This window comes from Dasypus novemcinctus, chromosome 23 (assembly GCF_030445035.2).
Source record: "Dasypus novemcinctus isolate mDasNov1 chromosome 23, mDasNov1.1.hap2, whole genome shotgun sequence".
In the NCBI taxonomy this organism is placed as follows: domain Eukaryota; kingdom Metazoa; phylum Chordata; class Mammalia; order Cingulata; family Dasypodidae; genus Dasypus; species Dasypus novemcinctus.
In genome coordinates, this window is record NC_080695.1 from 33,679,916 (window position 1) to 33,698,349 (window position 18,434).

Here is an 18,434-nt window from a genome sequence, read left to right on the forward strand (position 1 = left end):
AATGAAATCGAGGACAAAGATACAATAAAAGAATCAACAAAACTAGAGCTGGCTCTTCAAGCAGATCAACAAAATTGACAAACCCATAGCTAGACTGACAAAGAATAAAAGACAGAAGATGCAAATAAATAAAAATCAGAAATGGAGAGGGACATTAACACTGACCCCACAGAAATAAATGAGATGGTAAAAGGATGCTATGAACAACTGTACTCCAACAAACTAGACAACGTAGACAAAATGGACAGATTCCTAGAACCTCACAAACTACTCTGACCATAGAAGAAATAGAAGACCTCAACAAACTAATCACAAATAAGGAGATTGAAACAGTCATCAAAACCTCCCCAAAATGCAAAGCCCAGGACCAGACGGCTTCACAGATGAATTCTACCAATGATTCAAAGATCTAATACCAATCTTGAGCGAATTCTTCCAAAAAAATTGAACAGGAGGAAACACTACCAAACTCATTTTATGTCTGTTGATTTTTAAGTCCTGATATCCAGCTATGGGGTGCAAGAACATACTTTAATATACCCCCAAAACCCTCAAAATTTAGAAAATATCAGAATGGAAAGCAGGCATTCTCATTCATCATGGCTAGGAATGCTGATTGGCACAGCTTTTTTGCGAGGGCAATTTGGCAAAATTTAAACACTTTATATGCAATATTCTTTTTCTGTTTTCTATGTGTAATAATTTTTGAAATTATTTTAGAAATAATAACCTCAAGAAATACTCACCTATGTGCACAAACAAGCATATACAGAAGCATTCACTGAAGAGTTGTTTAGAATACAGAAAATTTGGAAACTCTCTCAAATGCCCACTAATATGTGGAGGGGTTCAATAAGTTATGGTGTATCCATTATTTATATAACAGAAATATCTCCAAGACCTATAGTACTATTTCTAAGAAAAAGAAGGAAGACACTGAATAATATGTGGTCCTATTTATGTGATTAAATACTTAAGGGAAGGGACACGGACTTGGCCCAGTGGATAAGGTGTCCGTCTACCACATGGGAGGTCCGTGGTTCAAACCCCGGGCCTCCTTGACCCATGTGGAGCTGGCCATGTGCAGTGTTTGTGCATGCAAGGAGTGCCGTGCCATGCCACGCAGGGGTGTCCCCGCATAGGGGAGCCCCATGCACAAGGAGTGCACCCCATAAGGAGAGCCACCCAGCATGAAAGAAAGTGCAGCCTGAGCAGGAGTGGCACTGCACACAAAGAGAGCTGATGCAGCAAGATGATGGAACAAAAAGAGACATAGATTCCCGAGCCTCTGACAACAGAAGCAGACAAAGAAGAACATGCAGCAAATGGACACAGAGAGCAGACAACGGGGGCAGGGAGTTGGGGGGAAAGGGGAGAGAAATAAAAAATAAATCTTTAAAAAAAATACTTAAGGGAATACAGACATTTTTGTAAATAAAGGCAACAGTACATTTCTGGATAGATACACATGGAAACTTAATGGTGTTTATCTCTGTGCACATAAAGGAATTGGGGAATCTTTCATCAATATTTACTCTATTTCTTTGTTACCTGATTTGTTTATAACTAGAATGTATTTATGTGTTACCTATGCAATTAAAAGAAAAAAACTGCTTTTAAAGTACTGAATATTAATTATTAATGGAACTTTAATTTACATGGATATGTATTTCACTTTGTATTAAAAATCTTACATGTTATTTCATTTAATCCCATAAGACAGGCATTGGTAGTCATTACCACATGAGGAAGTGGAAACAGAAAGTTTAAGTCAGTGGGACTCAATGGCACATTAAAACCATCTGTAGAGGTTTTTATTAAAAACTTCTGATGATTGGGCTTCATCCCTGATCTATTGAATCAGAATCTCTACAGTAGGTTCCAGGCATCTGTATTTTATAAATGCTCCTGGAGGAGATTCTAATGTGCAGCCAAGATTAGAACTAATGATTCACATTGGTTCTCATTGATAACAAATGGCAGAGCAGAGATTGGAATTCAGGGCTGGATATACTGCCTCTTCATATACAAGATGATATGGATATATATATAATGTAGTTGTTTGAAGCTGTATGTAACAAAGAAAGACATGTTCTTGAGGTTAATCCATTCCTGTAAGTATATAAGGCCTTTCCAAAAAGCTACTTCATTTAAGGTGTGACCCACCTCATTCAATATGGGTCTTAAACCTATTACTAGAGACCTTTATAAATGGAATGAATACAAAGAAAGAGAGAGAGAAAGTCAAGGAAGCAAGAAGTTGAAATCAACAAAACCTGGGAAGAGAAGGGAGAGACTAGCAGATGCTACCATGTGCCTTGCCATGTGGCAGAGAAGCCAAAGATGACCAGCAGTCAATCTTTGGGAAGAAAACATCACCATGAGGATGCCTCAATTTGGACATTTTCCAAGACTCTAATCATATGTAAATAAATTCCCATTGTGCAAGCCAAACCATTTCATGATAATTTGCTTAGAGCAGCCTAGAAAATTAACACAGATATAGATATAGCCACAGTTACAGATATATAGATGATACAGGCATAGATATAGATGATAAAGATACAGGCATAAGCATAGATTGATATGTTATACATAGATAAAGAAATAAGAACTTGTGATAGAGACAGAGATAGATGATATAGATAGATAGGCATAGGCATAAACATAGGTTGCTTATCAGCAACCCAGAAGGATGTGTTCCATTTTCTCAGAAATCCCCTGCAAGTCAATTATTTTTGTCCTCTGAGAAAGTCTTCTTGGAAAGGGTCTTCTCCTAGCAATGCCCAATGCAGGCAGTCCATTTATTTTACTCAACATTGATGAAAAATACCTCAAGTATAATGTTTGTTTCCTCTTTTCACTTCTTCCAGGATACTTGTCCTCTTGTTTTTGTTTTCTGTGGTGACCACTGAAGTGACTAGGGGTGATATTCCAAATATGTAACACCCAGACAACACAAGCACTGACCAGTAAGAATGGACCCTGGGCTTAGATGCAGCAGGATTTAGGTTTTAATCTTCTGATCACAGAATCCTGGAGAGGTGGGTATTTCCCAAGAGAGGACATAAGTAGGGTACCACTTGGGGGCCTCTCAATAGCAGCTATTTATCAACTGGTATAAAAACATTTAAATATTTTAATAACTGGTACAGCAGTATCAGTGCCTACCTGTCCATAGACTGAAGTCTGAGTCTGTTTAAAAGTTTGTTCTAAGATGGTCTGCCTGTTGGTAACTATTTCATGCCTACAGTCAAAGACTGCTTCCTGAGTTTTGCAAGGAAAAGGAAGAGCCTGGCAAGCAATGTTCAATACATACCAGGTTGCGCCAAACAGCTGCTGTGTGCCTAAGCCACCTCCACTCACAGCACCACTCATTACCAGCTCCAAGGGGGCTTGTCACTTTCCTGGTTGTTGCCTCTTTTCCATCCTGAAGTGGCAGCTCCAGTTGTGTTTCCCAGATAATTTCCAAGATGCTAATTGCCACCTGCTGATTTCCTGTAAACACTGTACTTTACTCATGTGATTAATCAAAGAGCTGTGGACTGTTCTGAGGAAGTGTGTGTGTGTGTGTGCTTGTGTGTGCTTTATTACTGCAGTGGATTTAAATCACAGGCAATGTTTGCTCACAAAAGCTGTAGTAGCAAAACATCTGGGAAAACAAAATTACAAAATACCATAAACTGCAAGTTCACAGACTGTATAAACAACAAGTCAAGTCAGCCCAAAAATTTACTGACTAAATTCTCGAACTAAGCAGTAGAAAAGTAGTATCTCTAAAGGATACTTTGAATCATAGGGGTTTATATTTCTTTGAGAAACTAAACCTCAAAATGGTTTTAAAGGTATCTTTATAAAGTACATTCTTCTTTAGAATCAAGATCAAACTTGTTCCAAATACTGGTTCTTGGATTGACTACCTATAAGGTCCATGCAAGTTGCCTGGACCTTCAAATCTCCATTTCCTCATATGTAAAATAGAGATTATAATTTCTAAAGTCATAGAAGATAACATGTAAAATTCTTACTTAGGACATTAGTAAGAATTGTTTAGGGTGTATATGATGGAAATTCAATTCAAAGTGGCTTAATTAAAAAAGGGTTTATGGGCTCACAAAACAAATAAATAAAAATACCAGGGGTTCTTGCTTCAGGTGGAGTTGGATCTAGGGAATCAAATAATGCCTTCAGAATTTTATGGCACCCACTCCATTGCTCAGCCCTGCTTCCCTCTGTGTGGACTACATCCTCAGGCAGATTATACTTGTGGCAAGCTAGTAGACCAACCAACAGCTCCAGGCTTATATCTTATCTTCTCAGCAACTACTGGAACTTATATAGATAGCACCTGACTTGGGAATCATCCCAATAGCCTATTCCCAGACCACATAGTTTGGGTAGGATTAAGGGTCTATTCACTGAGCCCTATCCAAATGTCAGGGACAGCGTAAAACCAACCACAAAGATAGAGCTTCTGACTCTAAGACGAAACACAGTTTGAAGGGTAGCCTGGCCCCACCTGACAGATGATGAGGAAGAGTGAGGAGGAAGTAAGGGAGCACCAACATCAGGATCTGACCTCCAGGATTAGTACCCAGGTTCCCCTACAACTATGCAGCTGTGCTGGGAAACAAGAAAAGAGGTCTGCTCAACTCAGAAGGGGCTGACCAGCCCTTCCTACACATGCTCACATAGGATGAGTTTGTTTCATTGCTGGGCCAACAATAGAAAAAAGAGTGGTTCATAGACTCAAACCCAGGCACAGCTGGCAAAGATAATTATTCACGATTTTCTTTTTCCAAGTCTCTCTGAAAGTTTACAGTATTCCCTATAGAAAATGCACATAGCAGTCCAGTCAGGGGTTTGGTATAGAACCCATCTCTCTTCCTGATCATTAAAGCTCTATATCCAACTCCATATCCATGAGTGGGGCAAGATAGGATCAATCTTCTGTCCCCTCCATTTCTATTGTCCTTCCTCCTCTACTTCTTCCCTAGTGTGAAGAGGGTCTCAGTGGGATAATTCATCAGTTACAAGATTGGTCAATATTATCCATAGGAGTTTGACTGTCTTTAGGTACTTTACTCTAAAAAATGTGAGAATAGGCCTTACCAGGACATATAAAAGGAAGAGATGCAGAAGTTCAGGACCCTTGATAAAAAAGAAAGGAGGGATATAGATAAAGCTAGAGGGGACTTCCTGGTATCCATAAAAGGTAAACTTAGCCTGACTGCAAGTAATACACAGAAAAACAGAAAAGAAATATTGGTAGCATCCTCTGAACTCAGAATCTCTTCTTGACTAGCTGTGAGGAGCATTAAGTCCTTTCTGGTAATGAACTGAATTTATTTGCCTTTCCAGTCTCTGTGGGTAAAAGTAACAGAATTAGATGCCACATAGACTCTGAGGTCGTATCTCTTGGATTTGAATCCAGGTTCCTTCACTTAGTAGATATAATGCCTTGGGAAACTTACTTCTCTGTGGCTCAGTTTCCTTGTTCTTAAATTGGGATAATAAGAGCATCTATCACCCTGTGTTGACATAAAAAGGAAATTAGTTAATACATATAAAATAATTAAAACAAAACCTGGCTCATAATAAGCACTCAATCCTTACAACTTGGATTCTCCTCTCAGAGATTCCCTTATCTATGTGTACACGGTTGAGTGTGTGAGAATTCTAGGAGTATTTGGTCTCTCTATAGACTCAAAGAGGCAAAGTGGGGGTACCCAGTAGGGGATGTGGCATGCACCTAAGGAGCTACAATTTCCTTAAAGCTGCTTGCTCTTGCTACACTTGATTTTCTAATTGGGAGGGATTTTTCATCTCTTTAGCAGTGTTGTAGCAAGGTCTTCCATTAGTTTACTCTGAAAATGGGGAAAGGCGTGTAACATACTTCCCTTGCTTGCCCTGGGTTAAAAAGACTTGGCACAGTCAATTAAAAGGGATTATCTGGGTTGGTCAGACTTTGTCTAATATCTAGGAGGCAGCATCATAAAGCAGGCATTGAGTCAAGAAATAGGTATTCCCACAACTCCAGAGGCAAAATCCAATTAAAAACCAGAAAGACTCTCCAGGCATCAGAGACAAGGGTGGAGATTAGGCTACAGCCTTGCTGAAGCAAATTTTTCCAAAAGATTGTCTCACAGCTGTTGCAGCCCCAAATTATCTTGTCAATGGTATCTTTACATTTGGGTACTTCCAACCTCCCATTCCAACCACTTAGGTCACCCTTATCCACTGAATATACTAGATTCCCATGTACCTCTAGAATACTTTTTTTATCAAGTCAATCCTTGCTCATTCTACAAGCTTAACTAAATTTAGATCTCCTCCATGAAGTTTGTTTGACCACATCCAAACCCTCTGAACTTACAGTTCTCATTACCTAATGCAATCATTTGGAATTATGTACTGTCTTACGACATCTTTTGTATTAGGACATTATAGGAGAATGAACATCCATTGGTTTTACCTGTATAGCATCCTTTATTCCTTCTTCTGGGAATAGCATCTATACAATTTTTCAAACCCTTGGTTCAGGTGGTTTAAAAGGAGTGGGCCACATGTACCTCAGCTCCTGGATATGTGATCCAGACCTACCCAATCAAGTATTTCCCACCCACCCCCAGTCACAGTAATTGTTTTAGGGAGGAACACACAACCCAAGTCAATTCTTCCAGTTCTATGCTGGAACTACTGAAAAAAGTGATATTCTCTTTCAAAAAGTCCAGCAGCGACTATACAGCAAATACCTGTTCAAAAATAATGTCAACTTGGAAGAAAGCAGAACTGAAAAAAGGAGGAAATTAGATACTTGTAGACATCATCTGGATCTTTGGGTACAGTTAAGTCTGAAACTATACTTTTCCTGGATATTTCAGTTATGTGAAATAATAAATTCTCTTCATCCACTTATTGTTTTAACAAATATATATCAAAAGACCTGTTCTAGATTCTAGAATACATCAGATAACACTTACTTTGTTGCTTAATATGAGTGCAAACTAGGTTTCTTCACTTGTAACTGAAATAGCTCTGGTCAATAAAAACTTCATATTTGTTTAATTTATGTACTGCTATTTAACTTTTTTTCTTAAGAAAAGAGATGCCTCTTTTCCCCAAGTAGATCATAAACCCATTTAGAAGACTCATATTATTTTTCTCTGCATTACCAACTGTGATATGTGCTTAATAAATACTTGACAAATTATTTCTTAAATCAAGGGCTAAAGACTACATTTATTGGTAATTACCCCAGTGGTAATAGATACAAGTAAATACAGTTCAGAAGAAATGTCCAATGACATTTCTCAGTGAGTTCTGTTTATTCCCAGACTACCAGAAGATATTTGTGCTCTATAAGCACAAACATGGCAAGATGATTAATCAATATTAGCCCAGAGAAAAGGAACATATCAAAGAGTTATTAAAAATGTTATACTGTATGCATGTGCCTACCTCCATTCCTAGTCCAAATCCCTAGAATGACCCAAAAAACATATTATTCAATAATAAATTCATTACATTGATAAATATTAAGAAAAAGTATATCAAATGACCATAAATTCTGAATAGAAGAAAAAATTTGCTAAAATCGTATGCAGGGGTGGATAGCCTGCGAAGGTGGGAGAGGCTCCAGGAGTGGTGTGGGTAGTGAATGGAAGGTAGGTAATTAGAGAACTGAGTTCAGAGAAATTGAGCTGGTCAGCTAAGCCATTGAGACACTTCTGCTGCTGAGGATCAGACAGCAACTACTATTTCCCACAAGATAAAGCAATGACTATGGTCACAAAGGAAGAAGACACAGGACAGTGTTACAAGTAGACTGCAATTTCCAGGAGAGTCAGGAATTATCCAAACCCAGAAAAAAAGCTACCAGCTCACACTATGTGGCAGCACAGCCAGTCCCTTCTCACTGTTGGAATATGATGACATAATCAAAATCATCAATAGGTGAATATGGAAGGTCAACCTCAAGTATGAGGGGCAAAAACAAGAATCACCAAATATATTCAAAATCCACTGGTCTCCTAAGACCAAAATAAAGAATGAAAACTATAAAACTCCTAGAAGAAAACATAGGGAAGTATCTTCAGGACCTCGTGTTAGGCAATGATTTCTCAGATTTTTCATCAAAAGCATGAGCAACAAATGAAAAGTGATAAATGAGATTTCATCAAAACTAAAAACTATCGTGCATCAAAGGAATTTCATCATGAAAGTTAAAAAGATAACCTAAAATCAACAATAAAATGAAAAAAGAAAACAGAAAACAGTTTTTTTTACAAAGAAAAAAAAAAACAAAATATAAAAATAAAAATAGCTTTCAGCTTGGAGGAGGCCAGTGTACAACTTTCTTCCGTTGTCCCGGCATCTGGCTTCATCTGACACTAGCTGCTTCTACCATGCTGTCCAGGTTCAACCCCAGTGAGATCAAAGTTGTGTGCTTGAGGTATACTGGTGGGCAAGTTAGTGCCATGTCTGCCCTGGCCCCTAAGATCAGTCCCTTAGGTCTGTCTCCAAAAAGGTTGGTGATGACATTGCCAAGGCAACTGGTGACTGGAAATTTTTAAGGATTACAGTGAAACTGACCATCTGGAACAGACAGGCCCAGATCGAGGTAGTACCTTCTGCCTCTGCCCTGATCATCGAAGCCCTTAAGGAATCACCCAGAGACAGGAAGAAGCAGAAAAACATTAAGCATAGTGGAAATATCACTTTTGATGAGATCATCAGCATTGCCTGACAGATGGGGCACCAATATTTAGTCAGAGAACTCTCTGGAACCATTAAGGAGATTCTGGGGACTGCCCAGTCTATGGGCTGCAATGTGGATGGCCACCACCCTCATGACATCATAGATGACATCAACAGTGGTGCAGTGGAATGTCCAGCTAGTTAAGAACTACAAAGGAAAATATTTCAATAAATGATCATTTGACAGGCAAAAACAAAATAAAAAATAAAATAAATAATTTCTTTTTAAAAACTACAAAAGGCAACTTATAGAATGGGAGAAAATATTTGGAGACCACATATATGATAAAGTTTATCCGGGATATATATATATAATAAAAACTCTACAATTTGACAACAAAAAGACCAACAATCCAATTAGAAAATGGGCAAAAGACTTGAAAAGCACATGAAAAGATGCATAACATCATTAGCCCTTAGGGAATTGCAAATCAAAACCACAGTGAGATACCATTTCATATCCATTTGATGGCTATGATTTAAAAAAACAAAAAATGAGTGTAAGAGAGGATGTGGAGAAAAGGAACACTTGTTCATTGTTGATGGGGAGGTAAAATGGTGCAGCCACTGTGGGAAACAATTTGGCAGTTTCTTAGGAAGTTAAATATAGAATTACTATATGACCTGGCAATCCTGCCTCTAGGTTTATTCCCAAAAGAATTGAAAGCAGGGACTTGAACAGATATTTGCACACCAATGTTCATAATATCATTACTGAAAAGATGAAAGTAACCCAAGAGTCTGTGAACAGATGAATGGATAAACAAAATGGGGTATAAGGAGGAACAAAGTTCTGATGCATGAGACAACATGGATGAATCCTGAAAACATCGTGTTAAGTGAAATTAGTCAGACACAAAAGGACAGATATTGTAAATCCTCACTGATTTGCAATAGTTAGCAAATTCATTGAGTCAGAAATAGAATGCAGGTGACCAAGGGCTGTTGTGGAGGTAGGGAAAGGGGAGTTAATGCTTAATAGGTACAGAATTTCTATTTGGGGTTATGTTTGGGGTTATCCTTTTGGTAACGGATGGTGGTGAAGGTTGCATAACATTATGAATGTAATTAACACATTCACATTTTATCTTTGAATGTGGTTAAAAGAGAAACTTTAGGTTGTACATGTTAGTAGAATAAAAATATTTTTAAAAACCATAGGACTGTACAATGCAATAGTGAACTCTAATGCAAACTATGGACTATAGTTACTAGTACAATGATAATAATATTCTTTCATTAGTTTTAATAAAGTTACTACAATAATGCAAAATGTTAATAATAGGGAAAGTCAAAAGAATTAAGTCCCCTCTCAATGTGAAGCAGAGTGGGCATTACCATCCCAAAATCCTCAAGATTGAGGAATGGACAAACATAAGGGGAGAACGCAAACATGAACCAAAGTAGATTTATTATTATTGTAGTAACATTGTAGCATTGTAACTTATAACATTGGTATAAAGATAGTGGTTACCAGAGGTTCTGACCAGAGGGGGAGAGAAGAAAAGGTGGAACATAGGACATTTTTAGGGCATTGGAATTGTTCTGCATGATTTTTTGAGAATGCATACAGGCCAGTACACATTTTTTCAAAACCTATAAAAGTGTACAGTGTAAACCATAATATTAGTAAACTATAGACCATGGTTAGCAGCAATGTTTCAATATTTGCTCATCAACTGTAACAAATGTACCACACTAATATAAGGCTGTTATTAACAGTGAAAAATGTGAAATGGGGAGGGGTGGGATATATGGGAATTCCCAATATTTTTTATGTAACTTTTTAGTAATCTAAAACTTCTTTAAAAATGAAGTTAAAACGGTTTCTTTGGAAGCCAGTCCAGGGAATTAGACCTGGACTAATTCCATTGCTGGATGCCGGCACTCCTGAGTTCTGATACAATATTCTGTGAGCAAGGAGGCTGGCTTCCTGCCACCCTATGCAAAACAAACATACTCTTACAGTTCACCCAGCCCCTGGAGCTCAGAACACATTCCACACACGGTTGAAGGACAGGGCAGATCATGTGAAGCAAGAAAATATAAACATTAAGGTGGAGCTTGGGGGTGCCTCCTTACAACTAGAGGCACTCGTCTTGATGCACGTGGGGATTCCTCTGTACTGTGAATTCTGTCCTTGGCATGGCTTTGCCCTTGGAGGATCTCTCAGCAGCATCCCCTCACCACTCCCCATTCCCCAAACTCTCACCTGCAAGTCCTCACTTACTAAGCATTAACCTAGGCCTCCGGAATATCCAGGGCAAGACACTTGAGCCTAAAGGTCAAAAGCACAAGGCAGAAGATTACAGCAAGATGGTGGCAGAGTAAGGAGCTCCTAGGATCGGCTCCTGGCACAGGGCAGTTGTAAAAACACCCAGAGCTGTATGAGCTGGCTGAGGCACCTCTTTGGGGGCTTCAGGAGTCCAGAGGGGCATCCTGCAGCACCCTTGAAGGAGTGGAGGAAGGAGGCTGCCCATCTGCAGAGAGTACTCATAAATGGAGCACTCTGCACCCCAGAGGCTGGTGCCCATCCTCCACCAGAGGAACGGGCCACCTCAGGAGCTATTCCGTGGCTGGAATTGAGGGCTCCACTTCCCAGAAATGGGGGAGGAAGAGATGGTTGGGCACCAACTAAATGACAACCAGAGATGTGCAAACATATGTGTCATGAGTGTCCCAGAAGGAGAAGGGAAAAAGGGCAGAAGGAATATTTAAAGAAATAATGTTAGAAAATTTCCCAACCGTATTGAAGGACATAGATATCCATGTCCAAGAAATACAACATACTCCCATCCAAAAAAATCCAAATAGATCAACTCCAAGACACATACTAATTAGAATGTCAAATGCCAAAGACAAAGAGAGAATTCTGAGAAAAGCAAGAGAAAAGCAACACATAATATATAAGGGATGCTCAATAAGATTAAGTGCTGATTTCTCACCAGAAACCACAGAGACAAGAAGATAGTGGTCTGATATATTTAAGATACTACAAGAGAAAAACTTCCAGCCAAGAATTTTATATCCAGCAAGACTGTTTTTCAAAAGTGAGGGCAAGATTAGAATATTCACAGATAAACAGAAATGGAGAGAATTTCTAAGCAAGAGCCCAAGTTTTCAGGAAATACTAAAGGGTATGCTAGAGCCTGAAAAGAAAAGACAGGAGACAGAGGCCTGGAAGAGAGACTAGAAATGAAGATTATACAATAAAAGTAACTAAAAGTGTCAAAAGAGTGGTGAAAATAAAATATGACAGATAAAACTCAAATAGTCAGGAATGAACTTGGCCAACAATGTAAAGCACTTGTATTCAGAAAACTGCAACCCAATGCTAAAAGAAATTTTTAAAATCCTAAATAACTGGAGGAACATTCCATGCTCATGAATTGGAAGACTAAATATTAAAATGTCAATTCTAGTCAAATTGATATACAGATTCAATGCAACCCTAATAAGAATTCCACCAGCATTTAAAAAAATTTTTAAAAACACAATTATCAAATTTATTTGGAAGAGTAAAGGGTACTGAATAGCCAGAAATATTATAAAAGGAAAAGCAAACCCTCATCTCCGGACTTTAAATCATACCACCAAGCTATAGTGGTAAAAACAGCATGGTACTGGCATAAAGACAGACATATACACCAATGGAACCAAATTGATGGTTCAGAAACATACCCTCACAGGTATGGTCAAATGATTTTTTACTAACCTGTTAAACCCACACGGGTCAGGCAGAACAATCCATTCTGCAAAATGGTGCTGAAAGAATTGGACATCCATAGCCAAAAGAAGGAAAGAGGACCCCTATCTCAGATCTTATCCAAAAATTAACTCAAAATGGACAAAAACCTAAATATAAAGGCAAGAACCATAAAACTTCTAGAAGAAATTGTAGGAAAATAGCTTCAAAACCTGGTGGTAGGTGGTGGATTCTTAACAGAGATAAGAGAAGGATTGAGATGGACTACTGATGGTTAATGTATATATAAGTTTTAATTAGCTTTACTGTAAAAGTGTGGAAATGTATAGAATGGATGGTAACAAATAGTGAGTAATAGCTAGTTTGTAAATGGGGATGTGGCTGAAAATGGTAGTCTAGGTATGTAAATGTCAATTGACGGAATGCTAGAGAATAATCTAGGAACTGAATAGCACAGTAAACCAAGAGGTGGATGAGAATTGTTGTTGATGGTACAGATGCAAGTGTGTCCTTTGTGAGCGAGAACAAATGCATATCACTACTGCAAGATGTTGGGAACGCATGGGAAAAATACAACTGGAGTGACCTATGGACTGTGGTCAGCAGTAATACTACAATAATCTTGCATCTATGCCAAAGATGTACTGTGTTGATAATGGGGCAGTATGGAAAATGTGAGCCAAATGTACACTATGGACATGGTAACAATCAGATATTATCTTATCTATAACAAATGTTCCACCACAATGGGGTGTGTTGATAGAGGGGTGTTGCTTGGGAATTCTGCATGAATGTATGATTGTTTTATAAGTTTATAACTTCTGTCATAAAAAATATATATACAAAATACTAATAGGGTAGTTCAGGGGGAAAACACACCAAATGTAAGATAAGAACTATAATTAGTAGTAAGATTTTGACAATATTCATAATTTGTAACAAACATCTCACAACAATGCAAGGTGTTGGTGGAGGGTTGATGTATGGGATCCCTGTGTAATGTTATGCATGTCTGCTTTGTAAGTTCATAATTTCTACTATATACTTAATTGTTTATGTATATTCATCTATAATGACATAAAGATAAAAATAATAGGGAGGGTTGGGGGAAATACTTTGGTTAGTAGTAATATTTTGACAATGGTAAGATAGACATCTTAATAATATTTAGTCTTCCTATCCATGAACAGTGTATGTTCTTCCATTTATTTAGGTCTTCTTTGATTTCCTTGAACAGTGTTGTGTAATTCTCTGTGAATAAGTTTTTTTACATCTTTATTTAAATTTATTCCTAGGTATTTGATTTTTTAATTTACTATTGTAAATGGTAGTTGCTTGATTTCCTCCTGAAATTGCTCATTATTGGTATACAGAAATGCTACTGATTTTTGCGCATTGATCTTATAACCTGCAACTGTACTGAACTCATTTATGAGTTCTAGAAGCCTTGTTGTAGACCTCTCAGGGTTTTCTATGTATAGGATCATGTTATCTGCAAATAATGAAATTTTGACTTCTTCCTTTCCAATTTGGATGCCTTTTATATCTGATTCTTGCCTCAGTGCTCAAGCAAATACTTCTAAGACAATGTTAAATAGAAGGGGTGATACTGGGCATCCTTGTTTTGTTCTTGATCTTAGAGGGAAAGATTTTAGGATTTCACCATTGTAAATGATGTGGGCTGTGGGTTTTTCATATATACTATTTATCATGTTCAGAAAATTTCCTTGTACTCCAATCTTTTGCAGTGTTTTTATCAAAAAAGCATCTATAGATATGAGCATGTGATTTTTTTCCTTCAATCTGTTTATATGATTTATTATATTAACTGATTTTATTATGTTGAACCATCCTTGCATATCAGGAATGAATCCCACTTGGTCATGGTGTATAATTCATTTAATGTGTTGCTGAATACGATTAGCAAGTATTTTGTTGAGGATTTTTGCATCTAGGTTCATTAGAGAAATCGGTCTGTAATTTTCCTTTCTTGTAGTATCTTTGTTTGGCTTTGGTACTAGGGTAATGTTGACATCATAGAATGAGTTAGGCAATATTCCTTCTGTTTCAATTTTTTGGAAGGTTTAAGCAAGATTGCCATTAGTTTTTTCTGGAATATTTTGTAGAATTCACCTGTGAAGCCATCTGGCCCTGGCCTCTTCTTAGTTGGGAGGTTTTTAATGACTGATTCTATCTCTTTACTTGTGATTGGTTTGTTGAGATCATCAATTTCTTCTTTCATCAACAGAGGCTGCTTATATGTTTCTAGGAATTTGTCCATTTCCTCTAAATTGTCCTTGTTGTTGGAATACGGTATTTCAAAGTATCCTCTTATAATAGTCTTTATTTCTGTAGGGTCAATGTTGATATCTACTTTCTCATTTCTTATTTTGAGTATATGCACCTTCTTTCTTTTTTTCTTTGTTAGTCTAGCTAAGGGTTTGTCAATTTTATTGATCTTCTCAAAGAACCAGCTCTTGACTTGTTTTTTGTGTTTTTTTTTTTCAAGTGCTTTCTTATTTTCCATTTCATTTAGATCTACTCTTATCTTTGTTGTTTCTTTCTTTCTTCTTCCTTTGGGTTTTTTTTTTTTTTTTTACTAATTCCTCCAAGTGTGCAGTTAGTTCTTCAATTTTAGCTCTTTCTTCTTTTTTGATGTATGAATTTATGGCTATAAATTTTCCTCTCAGTACTGCTTTTGCTGCATCCCATAAGTTTTTGTATATTGTGTTATCATTTTCATTAGTTTCAAGGTAGTTAATTTCTTTTGAGATTTCCTCCTTGACCAACTGTTTTTCTAAGAGTGTGCTGTTAATTTCCATATCTTGGTGTGAAATCTGGGCCTCTGGCCCTTGCAGATTTCCAGCTTTACTCCACTATGGTCAGAGAAATTATTTTGTATGATTTCAATCTTTCTGAATTCATTTAGTCTTTCTTTGTGGCCTAGTATATGGTCTATCTTGGAGAATGATCCATATGCACTTGAGAAAAATGTATATTCTGCTGTATTTGGGTGTAATGTTCTGTATATGTCTATTAGGTCCAGCTTCTCTAATATATTGTTCAAAGGTTTTGTTTCTTTATTGATTCTCTTTTGAGATGTTCTGTCCAAAGTTGATAGTGGTGTATTAAAGTCCCCCACTATAATTGTAGAGGTATCTATTTTTTTCACTTAGTTTTTCCAGTGTTTGCCTCACGTATTTGGAGGCACCCTTGTGAGGAGCATATTTAGGATTGTTTGTTCTTCTTGAAAGATTATCCCTTTCACTAATATGTAGTGTCCATCTTTGCCTCTCACAATTGTTTTGCATTTAAAGTCTATTTTGTCTGATATTAATATAGCTACTCCTGCCCTTTTTTGGTTATTGTTTGCTTGTAAGATTGTTTTCCAGCCTTTCACTTTCAACCTCCTTGAATCCCTGGGTCTAAGATGAGTTTCTTGTAGACAACATATAGATGGGTCATATTTCCTTATCCAATCTTCCAGTCTGTGTCTCTTAACAGGTGAATTTAATCCATTGACATTTAGTGTTTTAGTTTCAAGGAATTACTTATATTAGCCATGTTTTCTTTAGATTTGTGTTTGTCTTATGTTGTTTGTTTGTTTGTTTTTTGTAGTTTTAGTTGTTCTTACACTCTCCTCCAACTCTGTCTCTCCTGTTTGTTTCTTTCCTCCTGCAGAACTTCATTTAGTATTTCTTGAAGGGCAGGATTCTTGTTGGTATACTCTCTTAGTTTCTGTTTATCTGTGAATATTTTGAACTCTCCTTCAATTTTGAAGGCTAGCTTTGCAGGATAGAGTATTCTTGGCTGGAAATTCTTTTCTTTTAGTACCTTGACTATGTCATACAACTGCCTTCTTGCCTCCATGGTTTCAGATGAGAGATCAGCACTTAATCTTATGGAGCATCCCTTGTATGTGATGGTTCTCTTTTTTCTTGCTGCTTTTAGTATTTTCTCTTTGTCTTGCCACTGGATAATTTGACATGCATATGTCTTGGGGTAGGCCTGTTTGGATTTATGCTGTTCGGGGTGCATTGTGCTTCCTGGACATGTACATCCATCTCCCTCAATAGGTTTGGGAAGTTTTCAGCCATTATTTCCTCCAACACCCCTTCTGTCCCCTTTCCCCTCTTCTCCTTCTGGGATGCCTATAATGCGTATGTTTGTGCATTTCGCATTGTCATTCAGGTCCCTATGTCCCTGGTGAACTTTTCTTCTATCTTTTTATCAATTAATTCTACTATCTGTTTAATTTCAGATGATTGTCTTCCACATCACTCTTTCCTCTGCTTCTTCAAATCTGCTGTTATTCACAGAGTATATTTTTGATTTCTCTGTGATCTTTTCGTGCATGATCACAATTTCTTCTGTATGCTCTCCAAGTGTTTTCTTTATATGCTTAATCTATTCCTTCACTTCATTGAATTGGTCCGTGATACATGTTTTGACAGCTTTAATTACTTGTTCAGTGTTCCACTTCTCTTCCTGGCTTTTAGTTTGTTCATTGTATTGGGCCATGTTTTCCTGATTATTGGTATGGTCTGTAGTTTTTTGTTGCTGTCTGGTCATCATTTTATCTTGTTGGGTTTATTCTTTGATTATCTTCTTATTCTAGCCTTGGAGTTTAATTAGTTGTTTTTGTGTGTGTGTTAAGTCTTCTCTTTGTCACTTTTTTCTTCTTATTCCAGTTCCTTGTTGTTGACTAAGTTCCCTTGAAGGAAAACATTAGGTCCAGAGAAAGCAAAAGGGGTAAGAAAAATATAATAGTATTGATAGTGAGTGTTAGCAGAACCATATAAGATCTAGGAGAATGGATATAGAACTCATGGAAGCTGTCTCTAGCTATAACCATAAAAAAGTGGAGTACCTATAATGAGATATTAAAGTGAATATGGGAGAGGAACTGAGGTGGTGCAGCTGACAGGGAACCTCTTTCCCCATCAGAGGTCTCCAGGATCAAATTCTGGTGAATCCTAGAGGAGAAAAAATGAGAAGACAAAAAGAGATATAGATACAGAAGATCTCACAGCAAATGGACACAGACAGCAAAAAATAGCAGGGTTGGGGGAGGGAAAAGGGGACAAATAAATAAAGTGAATATGGGAGGGTGGGGCAAGATGGTGGCTGAGTGAGTGCACCTGATAATCTCTCCTGCAAAGAAGCAGCTGGGCAGCATTGGAGGTTCTTCGGGACCAGGCTGTTTCAGGATTTTTGCAGGGCAGGAGGTGTCTGGACATCGATTTGGTGGGAAGGTAACATAGAAAATTTGTGTATAAGATATAATTGAGACTCTATTACACGGAGGTGGGAGCTGCGTGTGGGTCGCTCCCTCCTGGGGTGGGTGGAGCCGTGACAATGGCGCTGCAGCGGCGGTTTCTGGAGGCTCTGCAGTACTGGGGAATTCATAAGCCCTGAGCGGGCTATTGGGGGGCTAACAGGACAGGAGGCCATTGCAGACCGATTTGGGGAGACAAACGGGAGTTTTATTGTGAAGCGGGGAATTTTTGATTGCGGACACAAACAATAGCACTTCTGCCTAGAGCCCCACCCCCCCAAGCCCGGCTGTCGATCTGCAGTGGACTTAAATTGCTAGCAATAAAGAGACGTCACCAGGAGGCTGTTTTAGGGTCTGGCAGGGTGGGAGATGTCTGGAAGCCGATTAGGGGAATATTTTGCGAAGCATGGGAATTACAGTTTTGGACTCTGGTATTGGCGTTTCCGGCCGGAGCCCACCCCAGGGCCTGGCTACTGATCTGCATCATTAAATTGGCTGCAGTGTAGAGGCGCCCCCAGGTGGCCGTTCCGGGGGCTTACAGGGTGGGAGGTGTCCTGAAGTCGAATTGGTGATACATCCACAGAATAGACCCCAGTGAGTGAGTGAATTGCGGGGTTCAGACACATAGGATAGAGTTTGCGGATATGACCTCTCCCATAGGGCTGGCACCCAGCTGCGGGGATCCCTGAA

The 18,434-nt window shown here is 38.2% G+C and overlaps 1 protein-coding gene and 1 pseudogene across 5 annotated transcripts in view; one reads left to right on the plus strand and one right to left on the minus strand.

Moving 5' to 3' along the window:
• LOC131275506 (uncharacterized) overlaps positions 1-18,434 on the minus strand; it is a 252,552-nt gene that overhangs the window by 190,711 nt on the left and 43,407 nt on the right. The gene's annotated exons all lie outside the window — the stretch shown is intronic.
• LOC105744419 (large ribosomal subunit protein uL11-like) lies at positions 8,409-8,953 on the plus strand (annotated as a pseudogene).